The sequence below is a fragment of the Pongo abelii genome, chromosome X, assembly GCF_028885655.2.
Source record: "Pongo abelii isolate AG06213 chromosome X, NHGRI_mPonAbe1-v2.0_pri, whole genome shotgun sequence".
Taxonomy (NCBI): domain Eukaryota; kingdom Metazoa; phylum Chordata; class Mammalia; order Primates; family Hominidae; genus Pongo; species Pongo abelii.
Genome location: NC_072008.2, coordinates 79,343,156 through 79,366,249, shown reverse-complemented (window position 1 = coordinate 79,366,249; position 23,094 = coordinate 79,343,156). Strand labels below are relative to the sequence as shown.

The 23,094-nt window shown below is 41.2% G+C and overlaps 1 pseudogene; it reads right to left on the bottom strand.

Moving 5' to 3' along the window:
- Positions 1-1,870: 1,870 nt before the first annotated feature.
- On the bottom strand, positions 1,871-2,458 carry LOC100444353 (small ribosomal subunit protein eS7-like; annotated as a pseudogene).
- Positions 2,459-23,094: the final 20,636 nt, after the last annotated feature.

Genomic DNA, 23,094 nt, shown 5'->3' with positions numbered 1-23,094 from the left:
TTCCTAATGTCTTATTGAGCGTTTCAGCTTAGTCTTATCTGTTCTAAGGAGCACGAGGTTCTGTGCCCATGCCTGAACCAGGCTGTTAAAGGAGAATAGCCAGTGAGAAACTTCATGGGGAAAGTGAAGTGCCAGAGATATGATAAAATCTGGAGTTCCTCACCATTTGGAGAGGTTTCTTTTAGTAAAAGTTTTGGGGTATTGCATTTGGCAGGATTTTTTTAAAATTCAATTTAGAAAATGTCCTGGCCTTACAGTACCCTTTTGCCTATCTCCCACTCATTTGGCCTTCTAAGAAGTCACAGTCTAAATAAAAAGTTCAGTCATTATATACATCCAGAAAGATAACTCCCCTGGTACCAGGTCATCAGTAGACACTAACTGCTAAAGAGGCCATAGGAGGGAAAGATGAGGGGAGACCTGGGGGTGGGGCATGGTGGGGCTCAGGATAGCTGAGGAAAGGCTAGCAGTGTATGTACTTTGTGTACCTGCATTCTCAGACCCTGGCCCACCTCTTTAAGAGTGACTTCTCTGGCTCTAAGACAGCCACAGACCTACGGCCTGAGGAACCTTAAGACCCTTGCACAGTAAGTTTCTAGACAGCAAGAGCTCAAAGAATGAAACATTGCTGGGCCTTAAATCTAGAATCAGGTATCAGTAGCTGAACTGGAGTAGAGTAACTAGTATGCTCTCTCCCAAGGGCCATGTTTCAAGTCCAACTTGCTGATCTTGCAGATGAGGAAAGCCAGTTAAAGGGCAAGAAAAAATCATTCAAATGGATCAGGGCAAGGGGGCAAGGGGCAGGGGCAAGAGAATTGGGTGGAGCGGAAGGACAAGGAGGAGGCAGTTTATTTTTCTCCTTCAGTATATATTTACAAAGTTCCTTCTGTGCTACAAAGTTCCTTCTGTGCCTAATTAAACTTAGTTTTTCCAGGGCCTCTTTTTGGATGGAGGAGGGGACAAAGGAAGAAGAGTGCATTTTGTTGAAACATAGAGATATCGACTCACCCAAGGACATACTGTGAATGTGACCAGAACCTTTGTCTCCTTACCTCCTAACTGCCTACATTTCTCCATGCCATACTACCTCCTATTATGTCATACACAGCTTAAAAATCTAAGATGATTCTTCACTGTCGAAAGGGTAAAGTCCAAATTCTTGTGCCACCTTGGGCCCCTAATTATCCTGACACTGTTAAACTCTCCAATTGGTTCCTAGACTACCTCCTGAAATGAGATTTAAGCCCAAGTCTCACAGAGTTCTCTCCACATCACTGTCCCCAAGTGCTCTTGGTCTTCTTTTTCTTAACTGCTCCCTCTGCCCCCACAACAAATTAAAAGAATTTTACAGTGATCACTCATATACTCACCACTGGATTCTACCATTAACAATTTCCTGGCTGGGCGCAGTGGCTCACGCCTGTAATCCCAGCACTGTGGGAGGCCGAGGCCGGCAGATCACCTGAGGTCAGGCGTTCAAGACCAGCCTGGCCAAGATGGTGAAACCCCTCCTCTACTAAAAAATACAAAAAGTAGCAGAGCATGGTGGCACATGCCTGTAATCCCAGCTACTTGAGAGGCTGAGGCAGGAGAATCGCTTGAACCCGGGAGGCGGAGGTTGCAGTGAGCCAAGATCGTGCCATTGCACTCCAGCCTGGGTGACAGAACAAGACTCCTTCTCAAAAAAAAAAAAAATTCCCATATTTGCTTTATCACATAGCTGTCCATCTATCCACCTTTCCATTGATCCAGCCACTTATTTTTTATACATTTCAAAGTAAGTTGAAGATATCAGCACACATCCCTCCCCCAACACTTATGTATGTATTTTTTTTAACTGCAAATATATATTTTATTTAGTCATTTTTTGTTTACAATTGAAACTCTGGGAATTCAAAATTAACATCCTTGCCCATGAGCTTCTTATAGAAACCAGAAAAGGTTTCAACCTTGTGTTCCACATTGTTCTGCTGTGCTTTGTCCAAATGAACCTTTATGAGGTGGCTGCCATCCAGTTTCACGTGGATTCTCTTGCTCACAATTTCGCTTGGGAAGACCGAGTCCTCAAGGATGGCATCATGCACAGCTGTGAGAGTACAGCTCCTAGGAGGCTTTTGCTTTTTTTTTTTTTGTACAGCTTTTTTGAGTTGGCTTAGGCAGAATTCTCCTCTGAGCGATAAAGAAAATATGCTTCACTGAAATTTTTCTTCAATTCGCGTACTAGCTGGACTTGGATTTTCTGGAAAGATTTCAGCTGAGGAACGGAAACAAAGATTATGATAGCTTTCCGACCACCACCAACTTCAATTTCCTTGGCTGCCGTAATATTCAGCTCCTAGAGCTGAGCCTTGAGGTCCAAGTTCATCTCCAGCTCCAGAAGAGCCCGGTAGATTCCAGATTCGAACTCGTCTGGCTTCTCGCCATTGGGCTTCACGATCTTGGCCCTTGAACTGAACATGGTCTTCTCCTTGCTGAGCGCTGGCTTAGGAAGAGTGTGTGTATATTATTAACTAGAGTTCCATTTTTTGTAATTGTTTTCTTTTGAGCTAAAATTTACATACAATGCTGCTGCCCAGGCTGGAGTGCAGTGGCACTATCTCTGCTCACTGCAACCTCCGCCTCCTGGGTTCAAGCAATTCTCCTGCCTCAGCCTCCTGAGTAGCTGGGATTACAGGCACACGCTGCCACGCCTGGCTAATGTTTGTATTTTCAGTAGAGATGGGGTTTTGCCATGTTGGCCAGGCTGGTCTCGAACTGCTGATCTCAGGTGATCTGCCCGCCTTGGCCTCCCAAAGTGCTGGGATTACAGGCATGAGCCACCGTGCCTGGCCTGAAATACACAGTCTTGAGGGAATATTTGCTGAATTTTGACAAAGGCATACAGCTGTATAACCCAAACCCCTGTCAAGATATTAAACATTACCATCATTCTCAGAAACTTCTCTCATGCCCCTTCTCAGTCAAATTCACCCTCACCTCATCCTACAGAGAGAACCACTATGGATTAGTTGTGTGTGTTCCACATAAATGGAATCATACAGTAGGTAGGTAGCATTTTGAGTCTGGAATCCTTCACAGCATAATGTTTTTGAGATTCATCCATGTTGTGCTGAATACAATTCCATTGTATTTGTTTATCCATTCACCAGCTGATGAACGTTTGGGTTGTTTCTAGTTTGGGCCTATTAAAAATAAAGCTGCTAAGAACATTTATATGCAAATCTTTTAATGGACATATTTTCATTTCTTTTGGGTAAATATCCAAAACTGGAACTGTCAGGTCATAGGTTAAGGTGTATGTTTAACTACGTAAGAAACTGCCAGAACTGATTCAAAAGATGTTCCACTTCACAGTCCCACCAGCAATACATAAGCGTTCTAGTTACTCCACATCCTCACTAATGCATAGTATTTTCATTTTTAAAACTAAATTTAGTCATTCTAGTAGGGTGTAGTGATTCTAACTTGCAGTTCCCTGATGACTAATGACTAATAATGTTAAGTATTTTTTTTCATATCCTTATTGGCCATTCATACATCTTTTGTGAAGCATCTGTTCAAATATTTTGTGCCTTTTTGAATTGGGTTGTTTGTTTTATATTGTTGAGTTGTACATATACTTGATACCATTCCTTTGTCAGATATGTTTTGCAAAAATTTTCTCCCAGTCTATTGTTTGTCTATTTTAGAAGAAATATATTTAATATTAAAATACAAGGGCCGGGTGCCGTGGCTCACACCTGTAATCCCAGCACTTTGGGAGGCCGAGGCAGGCAGATCACCTGAGGCCAGGAATTAGAGACCAGCTTGACCAACATGGGGAAATCTCGTCTCTACTGAAAATACAAAAATTAGCTAGGCATGATGGCAGGCGCCTGTAATCCCAGCTACTCGGGAGTCTGAAGCAGGAGAATTGCTTGAGCCTGGGAGGCAGGTTGCAGGGAGCAGAGATTGCACCATTACACTCCAGCCTGGGCCACAGAGCGAGACTCCGTCTCAAAAAAAAAAATTAAAATACAGGATAGAAAGTGACATAGGCCACACAAATACATGAGTAAAATTATGTGAGGAGACAATACAGTATTTACAAACCATATATCGGACAAATAATTTGTATATAAAGAACTCTCAAACTCAATAGTAATTTTCTTGACAATGTCTTTTGATGAGCAGACATTTTAAATTTTAAAGAAGTCTAATTTAGCCTTTTAATTTTTCTTGTTTGGGTGTGACTTGTTTAAGAAATCTTTGGCCAGGTGTAGTGGTTCACACCTATAATCCCAGAACTTTGGGAGGCCAAGGAGGGAGGATCACCTGAGCCCAGGAGTTTGAGACCAGCCTGGGCAACATAGCAAGACTGTCTCTACTAAACATAAAATAAAATAAAATAAAGAAATCTGCCTGTTCCCAAGTCATATGCTCCTGTGTTTTCCTCTCAAAGCTTTATGACTTCAGATTTTATGTCTGGGCTTTTATGTTTGGGCTTATGATCCATCTCAAATTAATTTTCCTGTATGGTTTAAGGTGATAGTTGAGGTTCATTTTGTTCATATGGATAGCCTGTTATTCTTGTACCATTTGCTGAAAAGACTTACATTTCCCCATTTGATTGTTTTGGCATCTTGCCTTTTTATTGTTAGCTCTTTTATTTAGAAAAGTGGATATGTAAGCTCACTCAATTTTCACAAACGGAACACTCCCATTTAATCAATCCCTATATCCCAGCAAACATATCAAGAAATGTAGCATTACCAGCATCCTAGAAGCCGCCTTCCTGCCTACTTACAGTTACAACCTCTTCTGTTACAACAGTAACCACCCTCCCTATACTAATAGCATAGATTAGTTGTATCAGTTTTTATGCTTTGTATAAATGGAATCATACATTGTGTAATCTTTTGTGTCTGGCTTCTTTCTCTCAATATTAAGTTTATGAGAGTCATCCATGTTGTGTCTAGCAATAGTTCATACATTTTGATTGCTGCATATTTTTCATTGAAGGAATATACTATATGGATGTGGACATTTGTGTTGTTTCCAATGTTTGACTATAATGAATGGTGCACCTATTAACTGCACTTTTGTTGTACATATGTATGCATTTCTGTTGGATGTATATTTAGGAGTAGAACAACTAAGTCATAAGGCATGCATACCTGCATTTTAGTAGATGTTGACAAACAGTTTTCTAAAGTGATTAGTTCAATATGCAACCTCACTAGTAAGTTGCTCCACATCCTCGGTAATACTTGGTATTGTCTTTTTCATTTTATCTATGCTGGTAGCAAATGACAGTGTGGCATTTCCCTGATTAAAAGGTTAAGTATCTTTTCATATATTTATCAAACATTTAGTTATCCTCTTGGAATTGTCATCTTTTTACTTTTTTACCATTCTGGTAGGTGATTCACCTCCCTTTTTACTTACTAAAAATCTATTCTACTTTCAAGGTCCCACACAAATGTCACCTTATCATTGAAGCTTTCTCCATATCCTAGGCCATAAAAGTGTCTGGCAGGGCGCAGTGGTTCACACCTGTAATCCCAGCACTTTGGGAGGCCGAGGCGGGCGGATCACGAGGTCAGGAGATCAAGACCATCCTGGCTAACACGGTGAAACCCCGTCTCTACTAAAAATACAAAAAATTAGCTGGGCGTGGTGGCAGGCGCCTGCAGTCCCAGCTACTAGGAAGGCTGAGGCAGGAGAATGGCTTGAACCTGGGAGGCAGAGCTTGCAGTGAGCCGAGATTGCGCCGCTGCACTCCAACCTGGGCGACAGAGCAAGACTCCGTCTCAAAAAAAAAAAAAAAAGTGTCTCCTCAGAGGTCACATAAGCACTTTTCACTAATTATACTATTTCACTTACTAGGCATCTATTTTCACCCATTACTGGGTTAGAATATTTGTTAGAGCAACCCCCTCTTTGTGTCATGAGGCCGATCTCTTTGTAATTATTTCTTTCTAGTACGGGAGCTCTTTAAGGGCTGAAACTTGACCTTGTTTAATTCTGTATACCTCTTCCATTCATTATCTCCACATGTACAGAGTGATAAGCACATAGTAGGTACTCAATAAACATTTGCTGAATGAAGGCCGGGCGCGGTGTCTCATGCCTGTAATCCCAGCACTTTGGGAGGCTGAGGTGGGCGGATCACCTGAGGTCAGGAGTTTGAGACCAGCCTGACCAACATGGAGAAACCCCGTCTCTACTAAAAATACAAAATTAGCCAGGTGTGGTGGCACATGCCTGTAATCCCTAGCTACTAGGGAGGCTGAGGCAGGAGAATCGCTTGAACCTGGGAGGTGGAGGTTGCAGTGAGCCGAGATTGCACCACTGCATTCCAGCCTAGGCAACAAGAGCAAAACTCCGTCTCAAAAAAAAAAAAAAAAAAAAAATTGTTGAATGAAATGCTTGTTGTTGAATACATGCCATACATTATTTTGGGTCTGCAAAAGGCCTCAGCAAATGGTTCATATTGTCAAATTAATGCTAAAACAGATTTTGTGCAGAAAGGAATAAATCAAATCACTGAAGGCTCTTCTATAGCCCTGAGGCTCTGAACTGGATATTAGATTGTTTCCTAGGCTGGAGGGACAGGGACTGTTTTTCTTAGGTCCCTGCCATGCTCTTAGAATGTCAGCTCCATGAGGGCAGGGATTTTTATCCCCAGTATCTATAAGAGTGCCTAGCACATAGTAGATGTTTAATAGTTGGTTTATGAAGTGAATAAGAAAGTTGACAAAGTGGCCCAAGCCTCCGCCATATATCTCATTCTTACCCTGTGTTTAAAATGCTGCATTAATGGCTTCTTCCTCAAGTTATTCTCTTTCAAAATACCAGTCTTCAAATATGGGTGACTCACTCAATCTTTCACATGTGCATTCTGATTGGTTCTTCACAAAACAACTTCATATCCAGTATCCTTTTGATCTGTATAGCAATTTTCCAAGGTGAGCAGGTCAGAGATCACCATGCCTATTTGCAGAGGGGAAATTGAGGCTCAGAGAGGTGAGATTATTTTGTTCCACATTACTTGACTGGTAGGTGGAAAAGCTAATACTTGAACCCAGGTTTTCTTATCTCCATCCTGAACTTTTTCTACCACAAATCAATTTTTCAGATCGTTTAGGGTAGGGGGTACTGGAGGGCTCCGTGGTTGGGGGCGGAGTGGGAAGGAACAAGGGAGAAAACTACAAACTGGTAGAAGGATGTTAAAGGGAGAGGTAGAGACAGTTGAAGATTCATCTTGTGCTGGATGTGGCTTGTCTGCCTCTTCCCCTGCTCAATGCCTCATGAGTACCTATTTTGTCATGGGGGCAAAGACAAACCTGTTATCTCAATCAGTAAAACTCCCTCTGGGAGAACACTTCCCAGGCTAGGAGGGGTCAAATTTAGCGGGTACTTGGGAAAGGAAAAATATTTCCAGCCTTCTTTGCATTAGAAGATTTAACTTTGGGGGTTTCTGGGTTTTTGTTTCGTGGGTGTGGGGCAGAGGTGGTGGTAAAAATAGCCCTCAGGGCCCTATCAGAAGCAACCAACCAGCAACAAAATTCATGTGTCCGGATACCTGGGGAAGTACCACATGTGTGAAGGGGGTGGGAATGGGTCTCCTGTTTCTCACCCAACTAGGGGAAGTCAAATAGAGCTACCACAATCAGACAACACTGTCCGGGCATGGTGGCTCACGCCTGTAATCCCAGCACTTTGGGAAGCCGAGGCGGGCAGATCACTTGGGGTCAGGAGTTTGAGACCAGCCTGGCCAACATGGTGAAAACCCGTCTCTACTAAAAATACAAAAATTAGCCGGGCCTGGTGGGGTGCGCCTGTAATCCCAGCTATTTGGGAGGCAGAGGCAAGAGAATTGCTTGAACCCAGGAGGCGGAGGTTGCAATGAGCTGAGATCGCACCACTGCACTCCAGCTTGGGCAACAGAGAGAGATCCTATCTCAAAAGAAAAAAAAAAAAGAATCAGACAACACTAAGTGGTTACAGACCTATTTCCAACACTTTCTATTTGAAGTGCTTCATAAACAAGTCTGGGAAGAAGAGGAAGTCAGGAGGAACTACAGCCCAAAGCTCAGTACTGTTGGGGTTAAGTTTCTGGCCATATTCAATTTGTCCATTCCCCTTTGGAGGGTGGGTTCTGAGTTTGCATATGAGGTAATGGACCAGGATGGGGGCATTGGAGACAATTGTCAGTGGTAAAAAAAAATAAAGCAAAGGACTTCATGGCCACGACCTCTGACTGGCAGTGGGTTGCTAACCCCAGACTCTGAAGGGTATTTAACACCTATCAGTCCCCATACTTGAGAGAAGAGAAAATCGAGCCTTTGGACTAGGGCTGCTGAACTTGTGTAGGGCAGGGCTTATGCCTACTGTCCTTCCCTCCTCCACTACAAGCTAATCAGTTATTTGCTGAGCTGTTTTACCCACTGGATTGTGAGCTCCATTCTGTGTGCCCAGGCACATGATGGGTGCTCTAATAAATTCATGTTAAGTGTATAAGCAAATGAGCCCAGGCTTTGAAAGATGGGGCCTTATAAGTACTTTGGCCCAAAGAGACATAGGAAATCATTCTACCCCACATCTTACCTTGGCCCTCCTAAGCTACAGCTTCTGTACCAGCTCCAATTCACTAAGCAAATAGTTCTTTTCTCCCTCCCCTCCCTTCCTTTCTTCTTTCCTTCCTTCCACTTGTAGTCTGGGTGGTGAAGGAGCTTCCTAAGGCCCTTAGAATTTAATACAGTGAAAGGATTAAAGAGCTAGGAGTCAGTAGACTTGGATTTAAGTCCCAGCACTGCCACTGTGATTGACTGAGTGACCTTGAGTGAATCCCTCACTCTTTCTGGGTCTCTTGGTGTCTTCACCTCAAAATAAAGTGAACTCTGTTGAGTACTTTTCCAATTGTGCTCTTTGGTACCATAGAGTATCATTTCTCAAAGTGTGACACAAGGGCATGAGACAACTTTAGGTGTTGCCAGAAGCAAATTTTAAATTACAATAGCTGTGGATATATTTTTAATATGAATTAGAAAAATATATACCTAAAACATTAAGTCTGTGATGATACATAGGATGAGGCTGAATTTATTTAAGAAAAAAGTGAGTCAACTTAAAGAAACATATTAAATATGAACACTGAAGGAACTAAAAATATTTTACCCCAAAATATATTTCTTTGACACATTTTGAGATGGCTGTTAAGGGGCCAGCAAACAGAAGTAGCCCCGCAAAGCTGTCCTTTGTGGGGGAGATTTGCACTTGTAGAGAATCTGCATTGATGCAGCCAGGCCTTCCCTTGTCCAAATCTAGGAAAGACTGAGAGTCTGACACCTTAAAGATCCGAAAGAAACATTTACCATCTGTTCTCTCTGAAGGTTGCTACCTGTGAGGTTTCATCTACATAATGAGACACTTTTGCTAGACAGACCTCCTCTTCTCTCCCTCCGATAACCTGTCTTGCCATTATAAACTGATTTACCACCATCACCTCTTTTGGCCATTCTCTGGGCCCCATTCTTTCTGTAACCTCAAGATGGTATATAAGCTTCTGCACCCCAGTGGGGGAGTTGGGCAATCACTCTGTGTTGCTCCCTGTGTACACGCTAGTAAATCATATGTCTTTCCTCCTATTACCTACCTTTTTTGAGTTGATTTTTTCTGCGAGCCTTCAGAGGGCAAAGGGGAAGTTTTCCCTTGGCCCCTACAACAAGCTGGCTGGTAGATACAGATATAAAAATCATATGGGAGCTCTGGGCAGAACTGAAAGTTAGGCAACACTGCTCTAGAATTCTGAAACATCCCTTCAGAGCAGGGTTGAGCCCAGGGCCTCCCAATGCCACGAGTTGCACTTTTTTTTTCTTTTTTTGAGATGGAGTCTTACTTTGTCACCCAGGCTGGAGTGCAGTGGTGCGATCTCGGCTCACTGCAAACTCTGCTTCCCAGGTTCAAGCGATCCTCCTGCTTCAGCCTAGCAAGTAGCTGGGATTACAAGCACGGGGCCACCACGCACTTTTAATTTGAAGAAAGAAATTTGTGGCTAAAAAAATATTTGCAGCAGGCATGGTGGCTCATGCCTATAATCCCAGCACTTTGGGATGCCGAGATTGGAGGATTGCATGAGCCCAGGAGGTCGAGGCTGCAGTGAGCCAAGATCATACCACTGCACTCCAGCCTGGGTGACACAGCAATACCCTGTCTCACACATACACACACACACCCTGAAACAAAAGAAACCCCAAAACTTTGGCCCAGGAAACCCTGAAGGTCCCTCCAGTGCTGACATTCTAAGACTCTAAATCACCACAGCACGTCTTGGGTGTTCTTCTGGCCTGAGGGGTAACCTGATGACTCTAAGTCAAGTGATTTGGAAAGCTGCCCACTTTCCTGCAGTCCACTACAGGCTCCAGGCAAAGTTATGGGGAGAAATTAGGAAGATGCCATTCAAAGTTAGTCTTAAGGGTGTGGGTAGGGGTAATAGTCTCCAGAGTCCAGCTGCCCCCTAGTGGCCAAAGGCATCAAGGGCTGTGGATAGAGTGTTCCTTTGGGTCTAGATTGGCATCCATTTAGGGTGACCAGTTCCAGAGCACGGTTTTTCTCAACCATCCTCAGAGACTGTGAGTTTGTGGGTCGGGGGAAAGGAGGATGAACCTAAAAACCCTTTATAGTTCTGGCCATTATACCTGACCAAGCTGTATTCCTTCTTCAACCCAAAAGCAGAATGATGGAAAAAGGCTCAGTAAATCCTGGGCATAACCCCAAATTCAGATCAGTTTGCTTAACTCCCAAGTCCTCTCAAGAAGGGGCTATTGGTGGCTCATCAGGTTCATTTTCCCATCCTGACCTGTAGTCTCAGAAGCAGCTTTCCAAACAAATAACCACTTGCTAGTTCAACAGCACCAAGGGGGCCTGGGAAGGTTTTAACACCTCCTCTCACAATTTACATTAGTACTCACATATCCATGATATTGACAGTTGGTGTTTTCTCAAATTTAGGTAATGTGCTTTTGCAAACACATCTTGGAAAATCGTTCCCTAGTCCCTTCTTCCAGCTAGTACCCCCTGCCACCCTTAAAAACTGTCTATTTGGAAATTCCGAAGCCATTTCAGGCTTCATGTAGCACTCATAACTCTTTGCTTTGGCTAGCAAGGTGTTTTCAAGATTAAGGTATATCAGGCACCAAAAATAATAAAGAGGAAACTCCAGGTCTACATTCCTCCTAAAAAGAAACTAATGCGCTAGAAAAACTGTCAGAATCAGCTTTTGAAGGACGCTGGAATCTAGTCAAAAACTTACAACAAGGGGAATACTTGGTGAAGAAAGATGTTGCTTTGTGGTAAGAGAGTGTTGTGGCATTTTAAATCACCCACTTATCATCCCCCATGCCCTAGATCAGCAGTGGCTGTGAGGACAGTAGATGGCACTCTTGGTGCAAGTTGCTAGTGCCAGAGGGAGCAATATGAACCTTACTCTCAAAGAATTGTGGTATGGGCCTCCACCTGCCTGGAGGCTCCCTCAAAAACTGGCAGAAAGGTTTTCCTTTGTTTCACCTGACTCAGAGTGTTTGCAGGGCTCCAGTGGCTTCCAGGGAGTCTGTTACTGAAAGTATTTAAAGGCACAGGTATTGGCTGCAGCAGCCTGGGGTGAGGGATAACACTTGAGACAAATGATAGACAGATCTACAAGCCTGGGAAAGAAGATATTGGGACGGAAGATGTGTATAGGAAAAGGAATTTTTAAAAGCTCCTATGTACACCAGGGAATCAATAAAGTCACATGCATTCCCAGGGGAGGACACATGCTTGAAAAGACTGGAGAAAAACCTAAGCTTTCACCTCAGGCAGGCCTTCAGGCTCCACATATGCAGGAAGGGAAAGCTGAGGCAGAGTTAGGGCCAATATGTGGAGACTGGGATAGTACTCTTTCCTTTCTTGTTTTTATTTTTTTTTAAATTTTTATTTCAATAGTTTTGGGGCAACGGGTAGTTTTTGGTTACATGGAGAAGTTCTTTAATGGTGATTTCTGAGATTTTTGTGCACCCATCACCCAAGAAGTATAGACTGTGTACAATGTGTGTAGTCTTTTATCCCTCACCCCACTTCCACCATTCCCCTAGTCCCCAAAGTCCGTTATAGCATTCTTATGCCTTTGCATCCTCATAGTTTAGTGAGAACATACAATATTTGGTTTTCCATTCCTGAGTTACTTCACTTAAAATAATGGTCTCCAACTCCATCCACGTTGCTGCAAATGCCATTATTTCATTTCTTTTTATAGCTGAGTAGTATTCTATGGTGTATATATACCACATTTTCTTTATCAGCTCGTTGGTTGATGGGCATTTAGGTTGGTTCCATATTTTTGCAACTGCAGATTGTGCTGCTATAAACATATGTGTGCAAGTGTCTTTTCCATATAATGATTTCTTTTCCTCTGGATAGATACCCAGCAATGGGATTGATGGATCAAATGGTAGTTCTGCTTTTAGCTCTTTAAGGAATCTCTGCACTGTTTTTCATAGTGGTTGTACTAGTTTACATTCCCACCAGCATTGCAAAAGTGTTCCCTTTTCACTACATCCACACCAACATCTATTTATTTTATTTTTAAATTATGACCATTCTTGCAGGAGTAAGGTGATATCACATTGTGGTTATAATTTGCATTTCTCTGATAGTGATGTTGAGCATTTTTCATATGTTCGTTGGCCATTTGCATATCTTCTGTTGAGAATTGTCTATTCATGCCCTTTGCCCACTTTTTGATGGGGTTATTTGTTTTTTTCTTGCTGATATGTTTGAGTTCCTTGTAGATTCTGGATGTTAATCTTTCGTCAGATACATAGTTTGTGAATATTTTCTCCTACCCTATGGGTTGTCTGTTTACTGATAATTTCTTTTGCTGGGCAGAAGTTTTTTAGTTTAATTAGATCCCATTTATTTATCTTTGTTTTTGTTACATTTGCTATTGGGTTCTTGGTCATGAATTCTTTGCCTAAGCCGATGTCTAGAAGAGTTTTTCCGATGTTATCTTCTAGAATTTTTATGGTTTTAGGTCTTAGATTTAAGTCTTCGATCCACCTTGTGTTGATTTTTGTATAAGGTGAGAGATGAGGATCCAGTTTCATTCTTCTACATGTGGCTTGCCAATTATCCCAGAACCATGTGTTGAATAGGATTGTTTTTCTTTTTTTCTTTTTTTTTTTTTTTTTTCATTTCTTAGCTCTAGGCATTTAAGGGAACTCTGAAAACACCAACCGAACAGTAGACTAATAGAACAAAGAACTCAGTGGTCACATACAACAAAAAATACTAAAGTAGTTTGGGAAAGTCACTAAAGAAGCATACAATGACAGCCCACAATAGCCAACAGAGACAAACCTTGGGGAGGGATAAGAATCTGGTTTCCAGAGTTGTCATTTTATAATACCCAAAATGTCCTGTTTTCAAAAAAAAATGATGAAGCATGCAAAGAAACAAAAGAGAAATTAATAGAAAATATCCATGAAGAAGCGTACACATTGGACTTACTAGACAAAGACTTTTTTTTTGCACTTTAACCATAATAATTTCATTTATATTTTTAAAAACCCTGAAGGTAAAATCTAAAAGAGTAACATTTCTTCCTTCTGTTGGATGTATATACAAAATTTTATAGGACTGTGTAAACTTTGACATATTTTAAGCTTATAAAACAAATAAAATAGAAAATTTACCTAAATCCAACCTATTACACAGTTCAACTTCTATAATACTAATAGTGTTGGAAATCTACACACCCAATGCTGAAACTGGTATGTTCCACTGGACCTTGAAGACAGAGAGCCTCACCAATGCCTCACAAAATGCAAGGCAGCTTTTCCTCTTGGTCATGCATAATGTCATGGTAGAAACTCTAGCACACTCCCAATTTTATGGCCTCAGTCTCCCAAAGCAAATGCCACTTTGTAATGATATTTTCTTTCTTTAGTCATCAGCTTGTGCCCTAGTGTAGCTGAAGTTTATGGGATATACATGTATGTGACTGATGCAATTTGATTATATTATTTTACATGTAAGTGGCTGTACTATGTTTGAAATGTAAGTGTGGGAATGGCTATAGCCATATGATTTTATGGTTTTTTATTTTTAAATAGGCAAAGATTTTAGACCTACATTCTTAATATGCTCAAAGAGATCAAGGAAACCACAGACAAAGAGCTGAAATAAATCAGAATGATTTCTCAACAAATAGAGACCGTTGATAAAGAGAGAGAAATTATAAAAAGAAACCAAATAGAAATTGTGAATCTAAAAAATACAAATTGGCCAGGCATGGTGGCTCATGCCTGTAATTCCAGCATTTTGGTAGGCTGAGGCAGACAGATTGCTTGAGCCCAGGAGTTTGAGACCAGCCTGGGCAACACGGCAAAACCCTGTCTCTACAAAAATTACAAAAAAGTTAGCCAGGCATGGTGGCACACACTTGTAGTCCCAGTTGCCCAGGAGGCTGAGGTGGGAAAATCACCTGAACCTGGTAGGTCGAGGCTGCAGTGAGCCATGATCATGCCACTGCACTCCAGCCTGGGTAATAAGGTAAGACCCTGTCTCAAAAAAAAAAATAAAATAAAAATACAGGCTGAGCAAGGTGCCTCATGCCTGTAATTCCAGCACTTTGGGAGGCCGAGGCAGGTGGATTGCTTGAGGCCAAGAGTTCAAGACCAGCCTGGCCAACATGGCAAAACCCCGTCTCTACTAAAAATACAAAAATTAGCTGGGTGTGGTATCACACGCCTGTGATCCCAGCTACTTGGGAGGCTGAGACACGAAAATCACTTGAACTTGGAAGGCGGAGGTTGCAGTAAGCTGTGATTGTACCACTGCACTCTAGCCTGGGCGACAGAGCAAGACTCTGTCTCAAAAAAAAAAAAAAAATACAATAACTGTAATGAAAGATTCACTGGAGAGGTTCTACATCAAATTTCAACAGGCAGAAAAATCAATTAACTTGTTAGGCCAATTGAGATTATCTAGTCTGGAGAGTAGAAAAAAAGAATGAAGAAAGATAAACAGAGCCTAAGGGACATGTCAGATACCATTAAGGGTACTAATATATATAGCCCAAGAAGAGGGCCCCAGGAAAAGAAGAGAGCAAGAAAGGGGTAGAGAAAACATCTGAAGAAATAATGACCACGAACTTCCAAAATTTGAGGAAAGACATGAGTCTACACATCCAAGAAGCTCAAGAAGCCCAAGAAGGATAAACTCAAAAAAATCCACAGAGACATACATTTTAATAAAACTGCCAAAAGCCAAAGGCAAAGAGACAATCTTGAAAACACACAAACAAAACAAAGTGAGTCAAAACATAAAAGGGATTTTCCATAATATTGACAGCCAATTTTTCATCAGAGATCACAGAGTCAGAAGGCAATTAGATAACATATTTAAAGCGCTGAAAGAAAAAAAATCAAACAAGAATTCTATATCCAGTAAAACTATACTTTAAAAATGAAGAAGAGGCTGGGTGTGGTGGCCCACACCTGTAATCCCAGCACTTTGGGAGGCCAAGGCAGGCAGATCACTTGAGGCCAGGGGTTTGAGAGCAGCTCGGCCAACATAGAGAAACCCCATCTCTACTAAAAGTACAAAAAAACTAGCCAGGCATGGTGGCACACACCTGTAATCCCAGCTACTCAGGAGCTGAGGCATGAGAATCGTTTGATCCTGGGAGGTGGAGGTTGCAGTGAGCTGAGATTATGCCACTGCCTTTCAGTCTAGGCCACAGAGTGAGACTCCGTCTCAAGAAAAAAAAAAAAAAAAAAAGACGGAAGAAAAAAATGACTTCAGTTTCCAGTCCAGTCTGTGAGGAGCTTAGAAGTTGTCACTTTGTCTTAATAACAATTAAAAAGTAGGCTGGGCACTGTGGCTCAAGCCTGTAATCCCAGCACTTTGGGAGGCCAAGGCGGGAGGATCACCTGAGGTCAGGAATTCGAGACCAGCCTGGCCAACATGGTGAAACCCCGTCTCTACTAAAACATACAAAAATTAGCCGGGCATGGTGGCAGGTGCGTTAATCCCAGCTACTTGGGAGGCAGAGGCAGGAGAATCGTTTGAACCCAGGTGGCGGAGGTTGCAGTGAGCTGAGATCAGGCCATTGCACTCAAGCCTGGGGGACAAAAGCAAGGCTTCTCAAAAAAAAAAAAAAAAAAATTAAAAAATAGAACAAACTAAAAACCAACAATTCTTAGGTTCCTCAGAGAATTGAGGTCATGGGGCAAAATCCTGCCCCCAAATTAGAAAGACTGGCAGATACAGATTACAGTTTTCTGGAGCAGAAACACTCACACTGAAACCTTCATGTGAACCAGCACCCATGGGTAGGAAAAGTTAAACTTTAATTGGTGAATTGCTGGAGGTTCAAGGACAAAATTCAATGAGAATTTTTAATTCTCAAACTTGTCCACATTGAGACCTCAGTTTAGGGGGACCCTACACTTTCACTAGTCTTACTTCAAGGAGCCTTACCAGAGTCTCACAGTTAAAACTGAAGAAAAATCCCTGTCTGATTTGTATAGGGGAAGGATGAAAATAGCCATTTTGAAATATGCCCAGAGTATTCTGTTCTTTCTCTGCCTTCAAGAGAAAATATTTCACCGAATATAACCTACAAAAATTTTATAAGAGCCTGACTGGCCTGGGGAGAGAGAAATACCCAACACCATAACCCTTCGGCCTTTCTGACCTGCAGAGGGAAGGAAAAACCTGAGAGGCACTTGGAAAGGTCACAGTCCAGGGGAAGAATTTCACTAAAAGACTGAGATCTAATCATAGGTCTATAGAATGATTCACCTTCCCTCACATCTTACCACCAAATCACTCAAGGGTTATTTACACACAATTTTTTTACAGAGTACATCATCTCCAGCTTTCAATAAAAAATTATGTCATACTAAAAGGCAAAAATCCCTGCAGTTTAAAGATACAGAGCAAGCATCAGAACCAGACTCAGATATGAAAATTTTAAATAACTATAATTAATACGCGAAAGGTTCTAATGGACAAAGTAAACATGCAAAAACAGATGAGTAATGTAACCAAAGATTAAAATTTAGGAATGAATAAAAAAGGAATGCTAGAAACAAAAAATACTGTAATGGAAGTGAATAATGCATTTGATGGGTTCAGTAGTAGACTGGACATGACTGAGGAATCAGTGAGCTTGAGGATATGGTAATAGAAATTTCCCAAACTAAAAAACAAAGAGAAAAAAAATAATTAAAAACAACACAGAACAGAATACCTAAGGACTGTGGGACAACTATAAAGGGTGTACATATGCATAATGAGGATACAAAAATGAAGAGAAAGAGAGAAAGAAACAGGAGAAATATCTGAAGCAATAGTGACTAAACATTCCCCCAAATTAGTGTAAGATACCAAACTCCACTCTAGGAAGCTCAGAGAATACCAAGCCAGATAAATGCCCAAAAATCTACATGTAAGCATGTAACATTCAAACTGCAGAAAATCAACCACTGAAAAATGTTTTTGAAAGAATCTTTACCCACAGGAGAATAAGGATAAGAATCACATTAGACTTTTCTTCAGAAACCATGCAAGAACAGAGAGGGATAAAATATTTAAAGTGCTGAGAAAAAAACATCAACCTCAAATTCTGTATCCAATAAAATTATTCTTCATAACTGAAAGAAAAATAAAGACTTTCTCAGAAAAACAAAAATTGAGGGAATTTGTTGCCGGTAAACCTTCCTTGGAAGAAAAGAAATTCAGAAGAACAAAAATTATATAGGCTATAAATTTGGATCTACATAAACAAAGGAAGAACGTTAGAAAGGGAATAAGTGATATTAAAATAAAAACTTTTCTTTTTCTTATTCTTAATTGATCTAACAAAAACTTTGTTCACAATAATAGCAAAAATGTTCACAATATTTATTCTTTATGCATAAGTGAAACGAATGACAGCAATGATACAAGGGATGTGGGAAAGAATTAGGAATCCTTTTTATAAGGTACTTACACTACCCATGAAGTGGTATAGTATTATTTGAATGAGGACTTTGATTAGTTGTAAATGTATATTGTAAACCATAGGGTAACCATTAAAAATTTTTTAAAAAGAAATATAATTGAAATACTAAGAAAGGAGCAAAAATTGAATAGTATAAAATGCTCAGTTAAAACTATCAAAGGCAGAAAAAGACTGGAAGACGAAAATGGAAACAAAGAACAAGGGTAACAAACTAAAAATAGTAACAAATATCACAAATATTAATCCAGCTATATAGCAATAGTCACTTTAATCATCACAACAGCCAGGTGCAGTAACATGTGCCTGTAGTCCCAGCTATTTGGGAGGCTGAGGCAGGAGGATCCCTTGAGCCCAGGAGTTCTGAGCTATAGTATGCTCAGTGATTGAATGTCTGAACTAAGTTTGCTATCAATATGGTGACCTCCCAGGAGTAGGGGGCCACCAGATTGCCTAAGGAGGGATGAAACGACCCAGGCTGGAAATGGAGGAGGTCAAAACTACTGTACTGATCAGTACTGGGATTGCACCTGTGAACAGCAAATGCATTCCAGCCTGGGCAACATAACAAGACCCCAGCTCTTAAATAAATAAATAAATAAACAAATAAATAAACAAACAAATATCATCGCAACAATGAGACTTAGAGTGCACAAAGAAAAACAAGACCCAACTATATGTTGTCTACAAAAATCCACTTCAAACATAAAGACAGACAAATTAAAAATAAAGGAATAGAGAAAGATATGCTAAAATTAATAAAAAGAAATCTGGAATATCTACATTAATTTCAGACACAGCTGACTTCAAAGCAAGGGACAAGGGACATTATCAGGAATAATGAGAGGCATTACAGAATGATAAAGGGTGAAAAAAGGGGCAATTCTCCAAGAAGAAATAATAGTCCTTGATGTGTATATGCCTAACAGCAGAGCACCAAAATATGTGAGGCAAAAATTGATGGAACTGCAAGGTGAAATAGATGATCTACTATTATAGTTACAGACTTTAACATCCCTCGATCAGTAATAGACTGATCCAGCAGGACAAAAATCAGTAACGACATAGTTGAACCAAGAGCACCATCAAATAGGTCTAATTGACATCTACAGACTACTTCAACCAACAACAGCAGAATACACATTCTTCTCAAGCTCACATGGAACATTCATTGAGGCAGAAAACATTCTTTGGGAAGCTATGGTGGGCAGATCACTTGAAGTCAAGAGTTCGAGACCAGCCTGGCCAACATGGTGAAACCCCATGTCTACTGAAAATACAAAAAATCAGCCCGGCGTGATGGTGGGCACCTGTAATCCCAGCTACTCAGGAGGCTGACGCATGAGAATTGCTTTAACCTGGGAGGCGGAGGTTGTAGTGAGCCAAGATCACACCATTGCACTCCAGCCTGGACGACAAAGCGAGACTCCGTCTCAAAAAATAAATAGATAAATAAATTAATTAAATAAATAAATGTGATTCATCACATAAATAGAACTAAAGACAAAAACCACATGATTATTTCAATAGATTCAATAGATACAGAGCAGAAAAGGCTTTTGGTAAAATTCAACACCCTTTCATGTTAAAAACTCTGAACAAACTAGGTATTGAAGTAACATACCTCAAAATAAGAGTCTTCTATGACAGACCAACAGCCAAGATCACACTGAAAGGGCAAAAGCTGGAAGCATTCCCCTTGAAAACTGGCACAAGACAAGGATGCTCTCTCTCACCATTCCTATTCAACGTAGTGTTGGAAGTCCTGGCTAGGGCAATCAGGCAAAAGAAAGAAATAAAGAGCACCCAAATAGGAAGAGATGAAGTCACACTATCCCTGTTTGCAGATAACATGATTCCGTATCTAGAAAAAAAATCCATAGTCTTGGCCCAAAAGCTCCTTACATTGATTAACAACTTCAGCAAACTCTTAGGATACAAAGTTAATGTACAAAAATCACTAACACTCCTATACACCAACAACAGTCAAGCCAAGAGCCAAGTCAGGAATGCATTCCCATTCACAATTGCCACAAAAAGAATAAAATATCCAGGAATACAGCCAAGCAGGGAGGTGAAAAATCTCTACGAGGAGAACGACAAAACACTGCTCAAAGAAATCAGAGATGACACAAACAAATGGAAAAACATTCCATGCTCATGGATAGGAAGTGTCAATATCGCTAAAATGGCTATACTGCCCAAAGTAATTTATAGATTCAATGCTATTCCTATTAAACTACCAATGACATTCATCACAGTAGTAGAAAAAATGTTTTAAAATTCATATGTGTTGGGCACGGTGGCTCATGCCTGTAATCCCAGCACTTTGGGAGTCTGAGGTGGGCAGATCACCTGAGGTCAGGAGTTTGAGACCAGCCTGGCCAACATGGTGAAACCCCATCTCTACTAAAAATACAAAAATTACCTGGGCGTGGTGGCAGGTGCCTGTAATCCCAGCTACTCGGGAGGCTGAGGCAGGAGAATCATTTGAACCCAGGAGGCAAAGGTTTCAGTGAGCTGAGACCGTACCGTTGCACTACAGCCTGTGTGACAAGAGTGAAACTCCATCTCAAAACAACAACAACAACAAAACATTCACACGGAACCAAAAAAGAGACGAAATAGCCAAGGTAATCCTAAGCAAAAAGAACAAAGCTGGAGACATCCCAACTTTAAGCTATAATACAGGGCTATGGTAAGCAAAATAGCATGGTACTGGTACAAAAACAGACACATAGACTAATGGGACAGAATAGAGAACCCAGAAATGAGGCCACATAGCTGCAACTATCTGATCTTTGACAAAGCTGACAAAAACAAGCAATGGGCCACCCTGAGCAACATGACAATACCCCATCTCTACAAAAATTCAAAACTTAGTAGGGCATGGTAGCACAGAGCTACTCAAGAGGCTGAGGCAGGAGCATTGCTTGTGCCTGGGAGGTCAAGGCTGCAGTGAGCCATGATTGCAGCACTGCACTCCAGCCTGGGCAACAGAATGAAACCCTGCCTCAGAAAAAAAAAATAAATTAAAATTAAAATTAAAAAAACAAGCAATGGGGAAAGGATTCCCTAGTCAATAAATGGTGCTGAGATAACTGGCTAGTAATATTCAGAAGATTGAAACTGGACCACTTCCTTACACCATATACAAAGATTAACTCGAAGGATTAAAGACTTAAAGTTAAAAGCCAAAACTATAAAAACCCTAGAAGACAACCTAGGCAATACCATTCTGGACATAGGAACAGGAAAAGATTTCATGATGAAGATGCCAAAAGCAACTGCAACAAAAGGAAAAATTGACAAATGGGATCTAATTAAACTAAAGAATTTCTGCACAGCCAAGGAAACTATCGACAGAGTAAATAGACAACCTACAGAATGGGAGAAAATTTTTGTAAACTATGCATCTGACAAAGATCTAATATCCAGCATCTATAAGGAACTTAAACAAATTTACAAGGAAAAAATAAACAACCCCATTAAAAAGTGGGCAAAGGATACGAACAGACACTTTTGGAAAGAAGACATTCATATGACCTACAAGCATGTGGAAAAAAGCTCAACATCACTGATCATTAGAGAAATGCAAATCAAAACCACAATGAGATACCACCTTACACCAGTGAGAATGGCTACTATTATTATTATTATTATTTTTGGTTTTTTTGAGATGGAGTCTCACTCTGTCGCCCATGCTGGAGTGCAGTGGCATGATCTCGGCTCACTGCAAGCTCCGTCTCCTGGATTAATGCCATTCTCCTGGCTTAGCTTCCTGAGTAGCTGGGACTACAGACTCCCACCACCACACCCGACTAATTTTTTGTATTTTTAGTACAGACGGGATTTCACCATGTTAGCCAGGATGGTCTCGATCTCCTGACCTGGTGATCCGCCTGCCTCAGCCTCCCAAAGTGCTGGGATTACAGGTGTGAGCCACCGCGACCGGCCATTATTATTGTTATTATTTTGAGATGGAGTCTCACTCTGTCACCTAGGCTGGAGTGCCGTGGCATGACCTCAGCTCACTGCAACCTCTGCTTCCCAGGTTCAAGTGATGCTCCTGCCTCAGCCTCCTGAGTAGCTGGGATTAGAGGTGACTGCCACCACGCCAGGCTAATTTTTATTTTTATTTTTTGAGACGGAGTTTCTCTCTTGTTGCCCAGGCTGGAGTGCAATGGCACGATCTAGGCTCACCACAACCTCTGCCTCCCAGGTTCGAGAGATTCTCCCTTCTCAGCCTCCCAAGTAGCTGGGATTACAGGCATGTGGCACCATGCCCAGCTAATTTTTTGTATTTTTAGTAGAGATGAGGTTTTTCCATGTTGGTCAGGCTGGTCTCGAACTCCCAACCTCAGGTGATCCACCCGCCTTGGCCTCCCAAAGTGCCAAGATTACAGGTGTGAGCCACCACACCTGGCCAATTTTTGTTTTTTTAGTAGAGACGGGGTTTCACCTTGTCGACCAGGCTGGTCTTGACCTCCTGATCTCAAGTGATCTGCCTGCCTCAAGCTCCCAAAGTGCTAGGATTACAGGCATGAACCACCATGCCCAGCCCATGGCTATTATTATAAAGTCAAAAAATAATAATAACAGATTCTGGTGAGGTTGCAGAGATAAAGGAATGCTTATACACCATTGGTGGGAGTGTAAATTAGCTCAACCATTGCGGAAAACAGTGTGGTTTTTCCTCAAAGACCTAAAGACAGAACTACCATTTGACCTAACAATCCCATCACTGGGTATATACGCAAAGGGATTTAAATCATTCTATCATAAAGACACATGCATGTTTATGTACATTGCAGCACCATTCACAAGACCAAAGACATAGAATCAACCTAAATGCCTATCGATGGCAGACTGGATTAAGAAAATGTGGTACATATACACCATGGGATACCATGCAGCCAAAAAAAAGAATGAGATCATGTCCTTTGCAAAAACATGGATGGAGCTGGAGGCCATTATCCTTAGCAAACTAATGCAGGAACAAAAAACCAAATACCACATGTTCTCACTTATAAATGAGAGCTTAATGATGAGAACACATGGAC